At 46.3% G+C, this 18,148-nt stretch overlaps 1 long non-coding RNA gene across 1 annotated transcript in view; it reads left to right on the top strand.

Annotated features, from left to right (window-relative positions):
• LOC144690134 (uncharacterized) overlaps positions 1–17,669 on the top strand; it is a 36,910-nt gene extending 19,241 nt beyond the window's left edge. Inside the window, exons 2-3 of the long non-coding RNA XR_013578762.1 lie at positions 11,571–11,733; positions 17,111–17,669. This is a non-coding gene — a long non-coding RNA (uncharacterized LOC144690134). The remainder of the gene's footprint in view (positions 1–11,570; positions 11,734–17,110) is intronic.
• Positions 17,670–18,148: the final 479 nt, after the last annotated feature.

The raw sequence follows: 18,148 nt of genomic DNA, 5'->3' as shown, positions 1-18,148 counted from the left end.
CTCCGAATTTTCTGTCCTGTCTGTGACGGGTCCCACTGTAGGCGGGATCGGAAAATCCCGCTCAAGGTATCCACATATAATACATTGACTGATCTTGGATTTTTAACTGGAGAATAAGGTTGCATCCTTCAGGTATATATTTTGACAAAATTTGCAACCTGTTATTAAAATAAACTAACAGGAAACCCATTGCAAATGATTTCAGGATCTTGAGTTGAATGGGTGCACTGATTTCCAATGTACACTTACGTTGTGCTCATACTGAGAGATGATCTAATTAAAACATAACATTTTTAGGGGGCTTGACAGGTTAGATGCTGAGATTATTCCCCTGGCTTGGGAATCTGGAACATGAGGTCATAGAGTGGAATTCTCTATTTTTAGCAGGTAGATCACACACCGCCAAAAAAGTAGTGAGACACCCGCGCTGACTCTTAGAAGGAAGGCCCGCTGTTTCTTCTGCCCATCAGGCAGTTAAGAGGACAATGCCAGGCCTTTCTCCTGACTGATGACCCCAGGATATGACACCTCCCCCGTCAAGAGCTGCCGGCCACTCAGAGGCTGGCAGCTCTTACACTCAACAACGGTGGTGGAGGAGGCCATGACTGCTGCTTGAACAACAGCCCCTGGACCCCCAGGATCATGGAGCAGCACGTGGTAAAGGGAAGTGTTGTTAAGGAGGGTTCTCGCAGGGTTTGGTTTGTGAGGAGAGGGATGCTATGGGGGTCAGCAGCAAGGGCAGTGGGATGGGTGTCAGTGGCTATCCCCTTTCCCCATGTCCAAACCCTTGCTCATGCACAGATTAATGTGAATCAAGGGACAGCCCACTGCCCTCCCCACCTCCACCTGAGATGCAGCCCACACAGTTTCACTAGTCATATAGGCCACAAGTCAGCAGGCCTGCCTGGAGCTGGGAAGATCACAAGGGAGGTGGGAAGAAACCCTTAATTGGCCACTTAATGGACTTCAGTGGAGGTGGGGCGGGATGTTCAACCATGGGCCTTGCTGCCCAGGACTTACTTTTGATGGAGGCACGAAGGTATCGAGTACCAAACTTTCAGACCTTCCCGCCTCTTTCCCCGCCTCCTGTGGATATGAAAGATTCTGCCCATAATCTCAGAATATGGGGTTGGCCCTTTTGAATTCCTTACCCCAGAGAGCAGTGGATGATTGGAAAACCACTAATGTAATGCCCCTGTTCAAGAAGGGAGGGAGACAAAAAACAGGAAACTATAGGCCAGTCAGCCTAACATCTGTCATTGGGAAAATGCTAGAGTCCATTAATAAGGAAGAAATAGCAGGACATTTAGAAAAGTTTAACGCAATCGAACAGGGTCAACATGGTTTCGTGAAAGGGAAATCATGTTTGACAAATTTGCTAGAGTTCTCTGAGGATATAATGAGCAGAGTTGATAAAGGGGAACCAGTAGATGGAGTGTATTTGGATTTCCAGAAGGCATTCAATAAGGTGCTACATAAAAGGTTATTGCACAAGATAGGAGCTCATGGTACTGGGGGTAATGTATTAGCATGGATTGGGGATTGGTTAACACACAGAAGACAGAGTCAGGATTAATGGGTCTTTTTCAGGTTGGAAAGAGTTAACTAGTGGAGTGCCACAAGGATCAGTCCTAGGGCCTCAATTATTTACTATTTACATTCATGACTTGGAGGAGGGGGCAGAGTGCAACGTATCCAAATTTGCTGACGATACAGAAATAGGTGGGAGGGCATGTTGTGATGAGGACATAAGGAATCTGTAAGGGGATATAGATAGATTGAGTGAGTGAGCAAAAACTTGGCAGATGGAGTTTAATGCAGGAAGGTGTGAGGTCATGCAGTTTGATAGGAAGAATCAAAACAGGCTGTTATTTAAGTTGAGAGAGACTCTGAAAAAGTGCAGCAGAGGGATCTGGGTGTTCTTGTGTATGAAATGCAAAAAGTTAGCATACAGGTGTAGCAAGTAATTAAGAAGGCAAATGGAATTTTGGCCTGTATTGCTAGGGGGTTGGAGTTTAAAAATAGGGAAGCCTTATTACAACTGTATAGGATGTTGGTGAGGCCGCACCTGGAGTACTGTGTACAGTTTTGGTTGCCATATTTAAGAAAGGATATACTGGCATTGGAGGCAATTCAAAAGAGATTCACGAGGCTGATTCCTGGGATGAAGGGGTTGACTTATCAAGAACGGCTAAACAGGTTAGGCCTTTATTCATTAGAGTTTAGAAGAACGAGGGGTGATCTTATTGAAACGTACAAGGTTCTGAGGGGGCTTGACAGGGTAAATGTTGAGAAGATGTTTTCACAAGTGGGGGAATCTCAAACTAGGGGGCATAGTTACAGAATAAGAGGATACTCATTTAAAACTGGGATGCGAAGGGGTTTCTTCTCTTAGAGGGCAGTGAAAGTCTGGAATTCTCTACCCTAGAGAGTTGTGGAGGCTAGATCACTGAAAGTATTTAAAGAGGAGATAGATAGATTTTAGAAATATCAGGGAGTTGAGGCCCATGAGGAGTTGGCACGAAAGAGGAGTTGAGGCCTGGGGCAGATTAGCCATGATCTTATTGAATAGCCGGGTAGGCTTGAGGGGCCGAATGGCCTATTCCTGCTCCTATTTCTTATGTTCTTATGATCAGATATTGAGTATAGTCAAGACAGAGATCAATAGATTTTTGGGGACTTTGGGAATTGAAGGATATGGAGATCAGGCAGGAAGGTGGGGTTGAGGTAGACGATCAGCCATGACCTTATTGAGTGACAGAGCAGGCTGTAAGGGCGAAATGGCCTACTCAAGCTCCAATTTCTTATGTTCATATCTGCTGGCCATGTCTCAGCTACCATCGCAACACAACAGAAGTCACCCAATGTCTGGGTGTGGCAGTAGAAGCTCAAATTTACATCATGCTACCTTGCAAGCTTAGATACTGCCATCATGGCTGTGGTTACCAGTGTTTAAAGGAGCTTTCAGAGTGTCAGCAATGTGTGCTTCAAAAAAGTACTAGAATTGCTGAGACACCACCCAGGGCAAGTGCCAGTGGCTTCATAGAGCACAAACCTGCAGTATTCTCTCAGGATAACAACACTCATCCTCTCACCTTGTCAGTGTCCTTGCTATTGCCTGTCAGCCAGCCAACCCAGACTGCTGCTGCCTGAGCTGGGATGGTGCAGTCTGAAGATGGGCCCTCAAGGCTGCCCAAAGATGTCTTTCAAGGCCATCTGCAGTCTCTCCCATTGAAAGTCAACAACCTTCCATTAGCGATGCTGCAACCACTAGGGTAGCACTATGTAAGAGCACTAGGACAGGCAAAAGCACCCATAAGACAGGCATGAAGGGCATGTACAAGGGTGAATAGTTCATTTTTGCTTGTACAATTGGATATGCTGTTTGATAAAAATGTTACAGCAAGGTTTTTGTTGGTGGCTTTTGTTTCAGGTTTTTGACTAAGATCACGATATGATTGGACTTTGCAGATGAATGGGAACAGGGGGTTTAGTGGGATAATGGTGGCGAAGAGAACTGGAGCCTGAGTAGGTGCTCACTGATAGCCCACCCTGACTGAAGGCATTCCAGATGCCTTCTCCCTGACTTCTGTTTCTTCTCTTCCCTCTGTACAGAGATTCTCCTCTCCACAGTCTGCTCCATCTCCTTGCTATGTTACAGAACCAGAGGCACTGCAACTGCAGCCCTGATACCTGTTGCAGCCTCTGTGGATGGCTCACCAAACCTTGTGGGTTTGTAGCAACACCCTGGGCAGAATTTTCAGGGTGACGTGCAGGAGTGCGTAAAATGACGCGCGGCGACGTCGGGCGAGCATCCCGACGTCACCGCGCGCCATTATGATATTTCGTTGGGCGGGTGCGTGATGAAGCACGACGCGCGCCCGCCATTAATTAAAGGGCTTGTTAAGGCCCTTAACTTGCCAATCAACGCCGATTTTCAAGCACCCGTGCAATCTTCAGATCGGCGCACGGGCACAACGGGCAGGTGGGTAAGTTATTTTTTAACAAAACTCATCCACGGGCAGGATATGTGGGCTCAGTGGGGTTGTCAACCTGTTCTTTGAAGTATTTATTGCAGAAAGTGTTCTAAACTTCCCTGTGTGGTCTGTAGCAGTTCAGAACAAATTCCAGCAGCTTTCTGTATACTTTGAACCTTCAGCTCAGCAGTCTGCAGTCAGTAATCTTTATTGGCCCTGCAGCTTCTGGAGGCCTCCCTTTAGCCTGGGTATGGGTTCTGACATCTCCACTGGAGGCAGCTCCTCTGAGGAGGAAGGGAGGGATAGAATAAGGAGGAGGCCAGGAGTGGACAATCAGCCTCCAGGGGAGCCACCTTTGGGGGGACAGGCGTAGGCACAAGGGGCGTTGGACCAAGAAGTAGTCCAAGGCGGAAGGGGCCGCAGAAGACGCCACTATCCTGCTGCCAGTGTATACAGGCGGCGAAGCAGCTACCTCAATATGTCTGAGGTGCAGTGCCAAAGGAGGCTCTGACTGTCAAGGGAGACAGTCAACTATATCTGTCAGATGATTGGCCCTGAGATCTCTGCGAACTGTGTGGGTGGACACCCCATGCCAGTGGCTCTGAAGGTCACAGCTGCCCTCAACTTCTATGCCTCTGGCTCCTTCCAGGGCTCAGTGGGTGATCTTTGTGGCGTCTCCCAATCAGCTGTCCATACTTGTGTCAAGCAGGTCACAGATGCTTTGTTCAGGCGTGCATTGACCTTCATTCACTTCCATTGGGACCAGGCAAGCCAGACACAGCGAGCCAGATGCTTCGTGGCCATTGCTGGCTTCCCCCGTGTCCAGGGTGCAATAGACTGCACACATGTGGCCATCAAAATGCCAGCAGGTGAGTCCGGTGCCTTCGTCAACAGGGAGGGCTTCCACTTCATGAACATGCAGATAGTGTATGATCACAGGATGCTGATTCTACAAGTCTGTGCAAGGTACCCAGGCAGCTCCCATGACGTCTACATCCTCAGACGCTCCCAGGTGCCGGGGCTCTTCAGTGCTCTGGCTCGGCTGGATGGATGGCTGCTGGGTGACAAGGGCTATTCCCTCAGAAGGTGCTCATGACGCCTCTCCACCATCCAAGAACAGAAGCTGAACTGCGGTACAATAGGAGACAGGGCGCCACAAGGGCTGTGGTGGAGAGAACCATCAGTCTTCTCAAGATGCACTTCCGATGCCTGGACCGCTCAGGGGGCTCGTTCCAATACCCCCCAGATCGTGTCTCGGTGATAGTGGTAGCATGCTGCGCTCTCCACAATCTTGTGCTGGAAAGGGGGGACGCAGTGGACGATGAAGACCTTGACGCAGTGGAAGTGGCTGCACACGATGACTCCAGCACTGGTTCGGAGGATGAGGAAGCACAGGGCAATGATGAGGGGCTGAACGCTGACCTGGAACTACACCGAGGAGGTAGGGACACCCGGGAGACTTTAATCCAATGAACCTTCAGCGAGCTCCACACAAATGGATCTGGAGGACCAGCATTGTTGGCGCTTCCACACGTGGTACTTAAGTGCTACATCTGCCACATCATCATCTGCAACTAAGGGCTTTGGACATAAACCTCAATATCCACTCAAACACTCATGATATATCTGTGAAACATACAATTGCAGCACAAACGAGCCACCTTCAGCCATGGTAACACATGTGGATTTTATTTTCATCCATCAAATGGTCCAACAAAATTAATTCCTAACGTTGTTATACCGTCAAAAAATATAAATTCCCTACTCTAGGGCCAACACAAAATCACCAATGAGAAACCCATGGTGTGCCTAAGGTGCCTTACGCTTACGTTTATGGGTGCTACGTCTGGGTGCTGCCCCATCGCTCAGAGCGGAGTGGCTTCTGAGACAGCCTGCTGACTCTGCTGTCCTGTTGGCCTCGATGACCTTGGCGGACGTCCTCTGGCCCGTGGAGCCTGTGCTGGTCCCGCCTGGTGGGGAGTGGCCAGTTCCACAGCTGGCATCTCCCCAGTCGTTGCAACCTCAACGGATGCAACAGTTACTGGCAGAGGGGCGGAGGAGCTGCTGCCCTCATCCGGAGCACCCTGAGAGGAGCCCACAGAGACGACAGGCAACTGCTACACCAACGTAAGGTTGCTTCGGACCTCCCTGCTCACCGTAGATGGATGGGCACTGAACTGGGACACTTTGTGCCCAGACATCTTCCACATTGCCAATGACCAGCTGCGGCCACTGGCACTGTGAGGGCTTGGCAGTCCGAACGTATGCCCAGGAGAAGTTGGTTATTCTGCTGGAAGCCCCTCTCCAGGAGAGTTGCCAATCTCTCCATGGAGGAAGCCTGACGCTCTGACATGAGGCTCATGGCATCACCTATGCTCCACGTGGATTCCTCCACCATGGAGACCAAGTGAAGCACACACTCATGCAACACTCACAGATGCTCCCGCACACCCGGCCGCATTTCCTGCAGCTGCTGCGTGGCGGACATCTCCAGATACACAATATCACGGCCTGACTCAGCATGTGCTTGGTCTCCGGCAGTCCTGGCGCCATTGGCACTCTCTGTCTCTGCCATCTCCTCCAGCAATTGTGAAGTGCTCTCTCCACTGTGTCCCGGGGCACTAGCCGATGTAACAATTCCCACCGATGTGCTAGTCTCTGCGCTGATGCCTGCCTCACTGAAATGGTGTGACACAGGTGACAGTTCAGGCCCCTCAGATGTGAGAGGGGGCATCTGCACTTCCTCCTGGTGGCCATGCTCTGATGATGCTGAAATTAACAACAAGGACAGTGGATCAGTTAGTGTGCACACACGGACAAACGCCATCCCTTTCCCCCTGGCTCATAATGCGCTCAACATTCCAGAACCTAAGGAGACAAACATTGGTGGGGTGGCAAATAGTCAGGAGGAGGCCCAAACATTACAGGTGGATACAGATGGGCTGGTCAGATGGCCTAGGGAATGCCAAATGGAATGTTATGTGGATAAATGTGAGGTGATGCACTTGGGCAGGACAAACAAGGTACGGGAATTTACGAGGAACGGTAGGACCGTGGAAAGTAAAGATGATTAGAGGGACCTTGCTGGGCATGTCGACAGGCCTGTTAAGGTAGCGGGACAGGAACATAAGGCGTTTAACAAGGTAAAAGCCATTCTTGCCTTTATTAGCCGAGGAATTGAATGTAGGAACAGGGAGGTCATGTTGCAAGTGCAGAAAACGCTGCCGAGGCCACAGCTACACTTCTGTGTTCAGTTGTGATCAGCGCTTCATGGGGGCGATGTGATTGGAGTGGAGAAAGTGCAGAGGTCGCTGACCAGGATGCATGCTGGCCCGGAGAGTTGGAGTTATGAGGAAACGTAGCATACACAGGAGATTGAGGGGTGACATTATTGAGCTTCATACCATTATGATGGACATAGTTCGGGTGGACAGAAAGCAATTTTTCCCCTTGAGGGAGGGATGACTAACCTGGTGGCATTTATTTAAGGTAACGGACATAAGGTTGATAGGTGAGGTGATGAGGAACTTTTGGACAGAGTAATGTGGGACACACTGGCTGAAAGGGTGGTGGAGGCACAAACCCTCCTAAGATGTAATGAGTATTTGGATGTGCAGCGGCGATGCCATGGCATACAAGGCCATGGGGATAGTGGTCAGAAATGGGATAAGGCGACTTTGGAAGGTGCTAGATGCGCGCATCTTTGAAGGGCTGAGGTACTTTTGTCTATGACCCACACGTCTGACTCTATCAGTCTGTGAATGAGCAGTGTTACTGCATTAACAATTGCAACAATCATCAGTGCGTTGGATGGTGGGAAGACAGAGTGGATGGGACTGTGGGCCTCAGATACCTGGCCGCTCCACCCCAGCCTCGCCGACACCTGTGGACCTGGGCGCATGGCGGGTTTCTAGCTCCAGGGCCTCCTGTTCAAAACGGGTTAAGATGACGAGCTGGGCCTGGCCGCCTCCAGTGCGCGAACATTCATGCGCATTATGCGCATTTTTGTCCTGCAAAACAGAGAAGACCATTTATTGGGTCTGATTGCTCATGTACTCTGCACACGCACGTGGCATGTGGCACCCCAACCACAGTGGCCCATCTGAGGCCTCCAGAGCCTCCTGTCCACACTACTGGTGATACAGCTGCTCCCAAACTCCCCCCGTCCCCCACCCCCCCCACCCCCCGCCCCCAACGGCCACCTTGGACACATTCTGTGTCCATCACTTTCAGAAACACAAGGTCTTAGCTCCCATGGCAAGGAGGCGCAACCAGGTGTGGCACCAAAGGCACCAGCTGGCTCTTGGCCACGACACCTTGAGGCTCCCCTTCCACCATCTCATCACCGTGAATAGGACATGTGTTGGAGTTCTGAGTATGCGCCTAGCTGCCTCTCCTGCAGGTTGCCCCCAGACTAGTCATGTGCGACTAAGACCAACACATGGTGCGGGGAGAACCCATCTTCCCATGAACCACTGAGGCTGATGTAAGCATGGGCACTATTTGCTTAACCAACCAGTGTGTGACAAATACCCAACATGAGTCAATGTAGTCACAACCGTAAGACTTGGGCGGGGGTGGTGGTGGGGGGACCTTCAAAGGCTCAGGCTACCTGCTGGGTTAAATGCCCAACACCAACATGGTACTCACCCTGCCATAATGCAACAAATCGTTTAAACGCTTACGGTACTGGATCCAGGTGCACCGTACCACGTCGCGGGAGCTCACCACCTCTGCCACCTCCTCCCAGGCACATGTGGACATGTGGGGGGCCCTCCTCCTCCCAACCTAGGGAAACAGCACCTCCTGCCGTGCTGCCACCTCCTCGACAAGGGCAGCAAGGCAGTCATCGGAAAAGCGAGGGGCACATTGGCCCCCCACTGGCCTAGCCTGCCCTGCTCCTGGCCCACACCCTGCAGCCTGCCCTGCTCCTGGCCCACACCCTGCAGCCTGCCCTGCTCCTGGCCCACACCCTGCAGCCTGCCATCCTCCTCTGGCCTTCCCTCTACATTGGCCTGCTGTGCAGACCCCCTGCGATGCCACCTGTAGCTGGCCATTGTGAACAGCCTAAAGGAGGTTGCCAGACCTTTTTTTATACAGACTGCCCGGTCGCCATTGGACCCGGCGGTCTGTACACACCGGCCCCAAATTTAAGATTCCCGTTCTCCACAGGAGTGGGAAATGCACTGGGCGGGCCTTAATTGGCCCGCCCACGCAAAATGGTGCTGCAGCCGCGTCAGCTTCACCTCTGCCCACCCGCCTAATGGAAAATTTAGGCCCCTCTGTTAGATCAAGCAATCACCGCAACACCTCCAAATACACTCCACAGTACTTCCACAAACTTTGCAACAGCAGATGTTAGTTCAAATCAGTCAGAACAGCTGTTTGATGTCACAACGGGCCACTTGGGATCTTTCCAGTGCGAGCATTTCAAACTCATGTTAGCACCCTCTCTGGCATGAGGCACTGCCTTGCCGAAGAGATCCACACACCATTCTAAGGGGCTCCAGCTTCAATTGCACTGGCCACAGTGGCATTATAGAGCCCACTTTCTACCCCAAGACGTGCTTGAACCCATTTTTATTTTACATGATTAAATTCATACAACATAATTTCAAGATCAAATTAACACAGCATAAGGTTTTTACATTGCAGAGTGACAAACATTAAAGTAAAACATTTTTGGGGAATGCAATTTGTAGTTCTGTATATTAAGGACTCAGAGTTAATAATTTATATGATGTTAAATGAACCCTGCAAATACTGACATTCTGAAATGTCCATTTTTGTTGAGAAGTTACACCTGAAATATTAGAAGATGATTGATCTGCTGTGCATTTTCAGCATTTGCTGGTTTTATTCAAATTTATGTAAAATGCAACCAGAGGGAAAAGTGGAAACATGTTTTTAACAGAGAAAAAAATATTCAATTCCGAAGTGAGGCAGAATTCATCACATTCATGATTTATTTTCATAAGAACATTTACAGTGTCAGGTGTACAGGTGAGAACCTTAAAGAATAATTTATGTTTGTGTATTCTTGGTGGAACAGAAGAGGAAGTGATCAATAAAGTATCCACTATTGGGACCTCCAGAGAGTACCTTTATCTCCTGCCAAAACCACTTTGTATGCTTTGTACATTCATTTTGAAACTCCAGTACAAATATTTGTGATGCTAAACGTTCCTCCTCCTTAATAATAATAAATAGTCTTATGATTGGAAATAGTTGCTCTACATTGAATCAACTACAGCTCAGGTTATTGAATAGAATTTGTGTGTGTATAAATGATCATCTTTCATGTTTTTATTATGCCTTGCCAACTGTTTATTTTTTCCTGTGATTACTAATTGTTGGAGGTATAGTTGACTGGGCAAAATCTCACAAGAATAATTTGGGTTTCAAATTCCGGATGCTTCACTCCCCTTGTGTAGGTATGGCAGAATGGAACCCTCCAAGCATTCTGACCCTGGGCTGGGACTTGGTCCCAGACATTAGGAACAGGGACAACTGCTTGCCTGGGCCAGACTGCCTGTATCTGCTGGAGGAATGTCAGTGTAATTTTATAATGCCATCATGATAGTGGAGAGGAGGCCCAGTAAGGCACGAAAGAAGTGTCATATTTGGTTCTTTTGCCCCTGATGGAGATAGAGCACTTCTTGATAATTGATCGACAGAGAGGACCTCACCTTTCCCTTGCAAAGGTCTGGGACTTTTATCTTACAGGCATGTTGACCGATGGCATGTCTCAGATGGCATAAATTCTGTTGAATTCAAGGGCATTAAAGGTGAAATTCTTGGGTTAAACTGGGTCCGTCTCAGACATGCCCCCTTGTTGTCGAGTGGGCAGACCGTTGATTGACCCGTACACTCCTCCCAACAGAGAATGACAGAATGAAAAAGTACTGAAACTATTTTCCAGTTCCTTATTAGAGATCCACCAGGATTTCACCATGATCTGGTCAAAACTTTGGGGCCTTTAAGTTTGCCCATTTGTCTTGGACCTGAAGAAGAACTTACCAATGTAGCATGTTTAAAGGAACCTCCAGAAGATGCCTTCATTCTATGCCAAAACTGCATTCTGCATTTACAATATGTGATTCTATATTTGCTAACTGAATTGAAATCAAAAACAGCAAGTTATCTTGCATCTACATTGCATTCATTGATAGTAGGTTGCATGAGGCAGCTGAGCTGAGCTGGCAGTTCTGTTGTCTCTGAATCACAAGACTGTGTGTGTTATATATATGCCCCACTCCGGGAATTGAGCACACAATTTAGGCTGACATTTCAGTTTGCTTCTGAGGGAATACTCTATTATCAGAGACATTGTCCTTCAGATGAATTATTAAACTAAGACCCTATCAGGTTCGGTTGGATGTTAGATTCCATTGCACTATTTGAAGGGCAAGGAGTTCTCACAGTGCCAACATTTGGTGCTACAAAATAGAACCATGCTGTAAGCAAAATGGCTATTGTGTTTAACCACAGGGAAACAGTAGCTACTCCTTTAAAATAGTTCATTGTATATGTTCTAGGAGATGTGATAAAGTGCAATATAAATGCAAATTCTCTCTTACTGTTTCTACCAAGGAAATTCTGCACTGCCCTTTCACCTCTGGAATTTAGTTGAAACACAGTTGGGATTCTTGTGGAAGCAAAGTAAAGCAAAATCTGGCTATTATTACAACACATTACTAATCCCTTTCATGGGAACGAATGCTGATACAGGACAGGTGTTCTTTTGAGGATGCAGGTAAGGTACATTGTTATAGCGATGTTTGTCATTTGGCCCATTCTGTACTTGATATAGGATTTCTCAGCATTATCACTAAGTGTCAAATCAAGGAGAATGTTCCATTCTTTACGATAACGATTCCTCACCCTTTATGAATGGCAGAAGTCATCCTCAAATTTAAACCACATCAAGCCAAATGTAATGAGTTTAAAATGATTAACGCTTTTGATATTCTTCCAGCAAAGTTTGACACGCAATTGTGAATAGAATATTTGCCACTGTGAACTTCTGATAAAAAATAGAAATTTGCCTCAAATTTGGCACTTATCTGTACCTAACAAATGGAAAATACAGGAGTATAGGAGTGAGGAAGGAAGATGCCATTTAATTATTTTTGTGATGTTTTAAGCCAATGAGTACATGAATAATACAAATAATAAACAACTTAGGTTATGATAGTCCACACTGTGCCTCACATTAGGAGATATTCCTTCATCATAATATGGTTTACTGTAATAGTAACATCTCAGTACATGAAACTTATTGGTATTTAACATTATTTGCATTTCTGAACATCTGTTAAAATTGGCACTAATTCTTTGCTTCCCATGAAAATTCTGTTATATGCCAACTAACAAAACAACAACCTACTGTTACTTGTGTGAGTGGAATTGGCAAGGACTCTGTTTCGAAGACCTTTTAATTGAATATCTTGCCCATAGGAGAGGAAAAGCTGCACTGAGCACCTGCAGCAACATATCTTATTACCAAAAGAAATGAAGATTTAAATGTCGGTGTGCAAGTAAAAAGGATTTTTTGTAATCCAAGTAAGTCAGGATTTTGAGTTTTTAACCAATTGTGAACATAACCAAATAATTACGTGAAAAGTTAGAGCTTTTGTAACGTAACAAGTGACATGAGTTATCATTTCAAGACCATAACTGCAAAATAGGAAATATGATGAATTATTCACAGTGATAGAAGTTCCATTGGACACAAAACTCTGGGCTAAAAGCTCATTTTTATCTGTTAATACACACGTACGTGAATTTTTTCACTTGGATTTATTTTGACAACAGCATTCAGCCCTACAAAGCAATGTCTAGCTATATAATAAGTACTTTACTTGAACAGAAGGAATGTTCCTTTAAGTATTATGAGATTAGAAGATAAAAAGAAATCAAAAGCTAACCTTATAAACTGTCCTTTCAAAGTAAACTAACATGCTTTGTAATCTTTGCGAATTTTTCAGTGTACTGCTGCAGGAGTGATAACTCAGTTGATATATGTTGTTTTTTGTGGGAAGGGCTTGACAAAGATTTGTATGTTATATATGACAAGTTAGGACTAGATTTCCTGTTTAAACTTATTTTGAACATCATGGGATTGAATTTCCTTGCAATTTTTGGCAGCAACACTTGAGCTATGTCATTATAGTGCTTGAAGCATCAATTAAATCTATGTTTCAGCATACTATGCCACTTATGCGTAGTTATCATGCAAAACACAAATTGTGTAGGAAAGGGAATTGTTGATAGCTTTAAGCAGAGTGAAGTACTAATGGATGGTAGTGTGAATGTTGCTCTTAGAGGGTAAAAAGTGTGACGGTGCTCAAGTTGGGCAAGGTAGGAAAAGACAAAGTTACTTCGACCTTATCTTGCTTGCCCTGACCAAGTCGTTGAACTTTTTCCAACATAACTGAGCAGACTTCATTGTGAGGGAATTGGCATTGAATGGCTGGTCCAGGTGACAATGTTGGCACTGCTGGACGGTTTTCTGCTGGACACATCTTGAAGTCTATCCCTCCTAACTTCTTGTGAGAAATACACAGCCCTTTGGTAACTTGTCCTGTTATGGTGGCCCCTGGGCAGAGCTGGCTTGTGACTGCTCACGTTTCTGCTAAAGTGTAGGTGGGAAATTTTCTGAGTAAAGCAAGCACAAAGGGGTTAAGGAAAGAACCTCTGCACCCTCATTTTGCTGTCCCCTATTATTCCAATGAAGAATGCAGTCTTTCCAGAAGCTATGTTGTTTCTGCACTGAACTTTTCTGGGGCTAACACTGCTCATGGTGCCTTTACAATGCCATAAAGCCACATGGTCACTTCATTTGCAAATTACCTTTTTAAGGAAATTTTCATGACACTATGCCAGCTGGTAAATGGTGTCATTTTATGACATTAAAATGATAGGCAACAAAATTCGGCCCATCTGGAAGTCTTGCTGCCAGGAGGTGATGCCACTTCGGAGAGCGGCGGGACCTGGGGCAGCACATTGCTGGCAGTGGCCAATTAAGAGGCTGCAGCGGAGCTGCCATTCAATTAAGGTTGGCGACCTGTTTCCAAGAGCTGCTGGCCCAATCAGAGGGCCAACAGCTCAACAATCTCAGCGATGCCACCACTAGAATTGGCCATTGCCAAGACTACAGCTCCAGGGAGAGGGTGCCTCAGTGGTGAGGCACCCTCAAAGAGGTGGTAGGTTTCTGTGGGGAATCTGGGACCTGGCAGCCAGGTCTCAGTGATTGAAGATGTGTGGGTCATTGAACACTGGTGCGCTGTTGTCATGAGGGCAGCCATCTAGTGTTCAAAAATGAAGCCTAGGAACCTGTTGGGAGGCTACCAGATTTCACCCAGCTGCCTCCCTATGGGGCGGGAGCTCTCCTGACCTGGGCAACATGCCTGTGAATGTGGAAAATGGTCCTTAACTGGCCATTTAAGTGGTTCAATTGACAGCCCCGATTGTAACCAAACTGTCAAGTTTTCCTGAAACAAAAACAGAAAATGCTGGAAAAACTCAGCAGATCTGACAGCATCTGTGGACAGAAAAAAAAAGAGTTAATATTTCGAGTCCATACGACTTCTTCAGAGCTGTCAAGTTTTCCCGTTGCTGGTAATATACCGTGGTAGCATGAAAACAGTGGGCTCCCCTCCCAGTGTCTCCACCCACCATTTTGCCAGCTCTCTTGATTCTCAATCCATTGCCAAAGAGCCAGGAAAATTCAGCTCAATCGTACAGATATTGAGGAAATTTTGGCTCCATGGGCAGGATTTTCCAGTGGCATCAGGTCCCTGACATTAGACTTTCATGGAGGCCCTGATCCCACCCATGTTGCCAGTGCACTCACCGGCCCAACCTTCTTGGAGGTGGCATCCTAATTGGCTGCCTTGCGCTCATCATCCATGGGCTCCTGTTGCTCTCGGTGCAATCAGAAGGCTGGCTCCTTTGGAGCCTTGGCACCTCCAATGGGAGAGGTGGGCACAGCTTAGACAAGCAGGTAACTGTGAGGGCATTTCCTGCTTGCATACAAATTACATAGTAAAGTGGCCTGAATTGGTAGGGCTAGTGGGTTGCAGGGGAATCCCCTTTACAGGGAAATTCACAGATGGGGCTATAGCACTGTCCTTAGGGCATAGGACCTCTGGTAGCAATTTCTCAGTGGTCTGCTGCAAGGAGACCACCTTGATAGAGCAAGCGGCTTCCACACAAGGTGATAGGCCACTCTGATTATCAAATACCCACATTGGCAGAAGGGCCTTAATTGAACTAATTGGCTGCATGCGTCCACCGACCTGATTCACAGTCTGCCCCTGGGACAGTCCCCTGGAGTTAGGAATACATCGGGGAGCCATCCCAATGCCACTCCCTATTCCATTCTTGGCCAGTCCTGTCTCCTTGGGGCTCGGGAAATCCAACTCAATTTTTTTCCTTCAGGTCTACTTACTGATGCACAAGCACTACAGGCAGAATGGACTTCCCATTCCCTGACAAGTCGTGAATTCAATGTTGGGCGGAAGGATATAGTTTTGCAGGAAATTCAACCAATCCAAATCATGCAGTTCATTTTGAATGGAATGGAAAACAGTCTTCATGGCTTTGAAGGTAAATCTAATCTAACTAAGACTCAGAAGTTAGATTTACTCAGAGTAGGTTTTAAACACATTGTTTGCAAGACAGAATGAAAACATATTTGCTCGGAGAATTCAAAAGTAGTGAAGTTATGTTAAACTTGCATAGGACCCTGGTCAGGCCACAATGTACAAAAAAGATTTACAGGTAAGGACAGGTAAGAACTCCTTCAGTAGCACTGGATGGCCTCAATATACATGCTTGGCGGAGAGCCCAGACTCATAAAATGATTTTCTCAGCAGGGGTTCTGTTTTGACAGTTGGAGAGAACTGTTGACTTTGCTTGACTGACATCTTGAAATGGTGGTAATAAATTGTTCTTTCTGTGATTTTTTTTGTCAATGCCTCAATGTTTATTTGAACAAGGTTATGAGATGTGAAGTATTTGAAGCTTCTGTTATTGATACTAAAATGTTCTGCTTAACTGACACTTTTATCGGGGTGTAGGAGCAGCAGTTTTTTTTTCAAAAGGAGATTTCTGAAAAGGTGTTTTTTTCTGAGCAGTTCCACACATGCCATTGTTACTATATGGTTCATTAGTTCTGTACATAGTATATAATGGATGAATAGGCTTGGAAGGGCTATGAGTTGGCATGGCAAGTATAAGAAGCAATGGGGGATGGGTGGGGGACATGAGTTGGCATGAGTTAATGTGAGTTGGCATGGGGGCTATAAGGGGTCATGGGACTAGATGGGGGCATGAGTTGGCATGGATGTGGCATGGGGAGTGGGGGTTAAAGGGTTGTGGGGGTGTGAGTATGAAGGCTAGAGGGCCTAACAGCCTTTAATACAGCTGGGCAAAGTCCCAGAGAACTCAGGTGGACCTTATAACTAGCCTGTCTCGGTACTCAGCTGTCTGTGTGGCTGCCTACACTCTGCTTCCAGTGTTGGCAGGCCTGACTCCATTCCACACCCATTCCCCCCCCTCCCCAAAGCAAAGATCGCAACATTTGTGGACTTTCTAACAAGGCGCGGCTGGCGAGTTGGGAAATTTCCCCACTTGAGCTATCCACCTCAGCAGTGAAAATCCGGCCCTCAGGTGTGGCCTGATAGAAGTCTGTAAAGTTATGAATGGGCTGGACAGGGTGGGGTAGGAGAGAATGTTTCCAAAACTAGTGACCATCCATACAAGATGGTTAGTAATAAATCCAATAAAGAAATAAGGAGAGATTTCTTTACTCAGAGAATGGTTGAGACAAATGCTCTATATACTTTCAAAAGGAAATTAGATGAGTATATGAGAGAAAAGGGAATAGAAAAATATGCTGAAAGGCTGAAATGAGACAAAGGGAATGTGAGAAAACTCACGTGGAGATTAAACACCAACATAGGCTAGTTAGGCAGAATGACTGGTATCTGTGCTGTATGTTCTCTGTAATCAGGGATATGTTAATCAATTTTGTAGTTTAATGTATTGTACAACTTTTATTTGGATTTCAATTACCAATGACTGTTATCTTTGTTCTGACTGCTGACATTTTATCATTTATGCAGAAAGAACATAAATGCAAAATCTGCTTTTAAAAATGCATGGTTTATGGGGAATGATGAATATGCATTTGTGAATTACCACCTACATGTTACATTAATATGCAAGGCCTACAAAGTAAAAGAAGGCCCCATGGGACAGATGGTCCTACAATCTTTCCAAGAACCACACCTAAAGTTTCACTGCCAGAGCTCCCGGGCAACTCTTAGATGAAATGTGAAGGAAATACTGTCATGGCCAAGAAAAAGAGAAGCAAAACAAAGAAGCGATTGATCAAAAAAATAACATTTATAGTACGTGGAAAAATATTTGGATTGTAAACATAATGAAAGTTAAATGATAGGAAGAAAAGTTGTGTTCTCTACATAACTGGTGACCTTGAAGTTTATGTAAAAATTCCCAAAAAGTAATTGAATGTTGTAAAATATTTCTGAATGCTCAAGTGCTACATTAAAAATCTTCTCTATAATTGAGTGCAATATCAAAGTTAAATATATATGACATTAAACATGATGGCAGAACAAGGACTTTGAGGTGAAATAAATAACATTTCAAAAGTAAAAGTACAGCCACACTATAAGTATTTTGTATATATCAATGAATTTGACACTATTGTTGGGAAAAAATCATCCCAGGAATCTAGAAGGAATTGAACAAGTTCCTTCGCCTCCGTCACATCTGTTCTGATGACACTACCTTCAAAAACAGCTCCTCTGACATGTCCTCCTTCTTCCTTAACCAAAGTTTTCCACCCACGGTCGTTGACAGGGCCCTCAACCGTGTCCGGCCCATATCCCGCGCATCCGCCCTCACGCCTTCTCCTCCTTCCCAGAAACATGATGGGGTCCCCCTTGTCCTCACTTATCACCCCACCAGCCTCCGCATTCAAAGGATCATCCTCCGCCATTTCCGCCAACTCCAGCATGATGCCACCACCAAACACATCTTCCCTTCACCCCCCCGGTGGCATTCCGTAGGGATCGTTCCCTCCGGGACACCCTGGTCCACTCCTCCATCACCCCCTACTCCTCAACCCCCACCTA

This window comes from Cetorhinus maximus, chromosome 14 (genome assembly GCF_964194155.1).
Source record: "Cetorhinus maximus chromosome 14, sCetMax3.hap1.1, whole genome shotgun sequence".
NCBI lineage: Eukaryota > Metazoa > Chordata > Chondrichthyes > Lamniformes > Cetorhinidae > Cetorhinus > Cetorhinus maximus.
The sequence above is the reverse complement of the archived record's forward strand: the minus strand, read 5'-3'. Positions and strand labels throughout refer to the sequence as shown.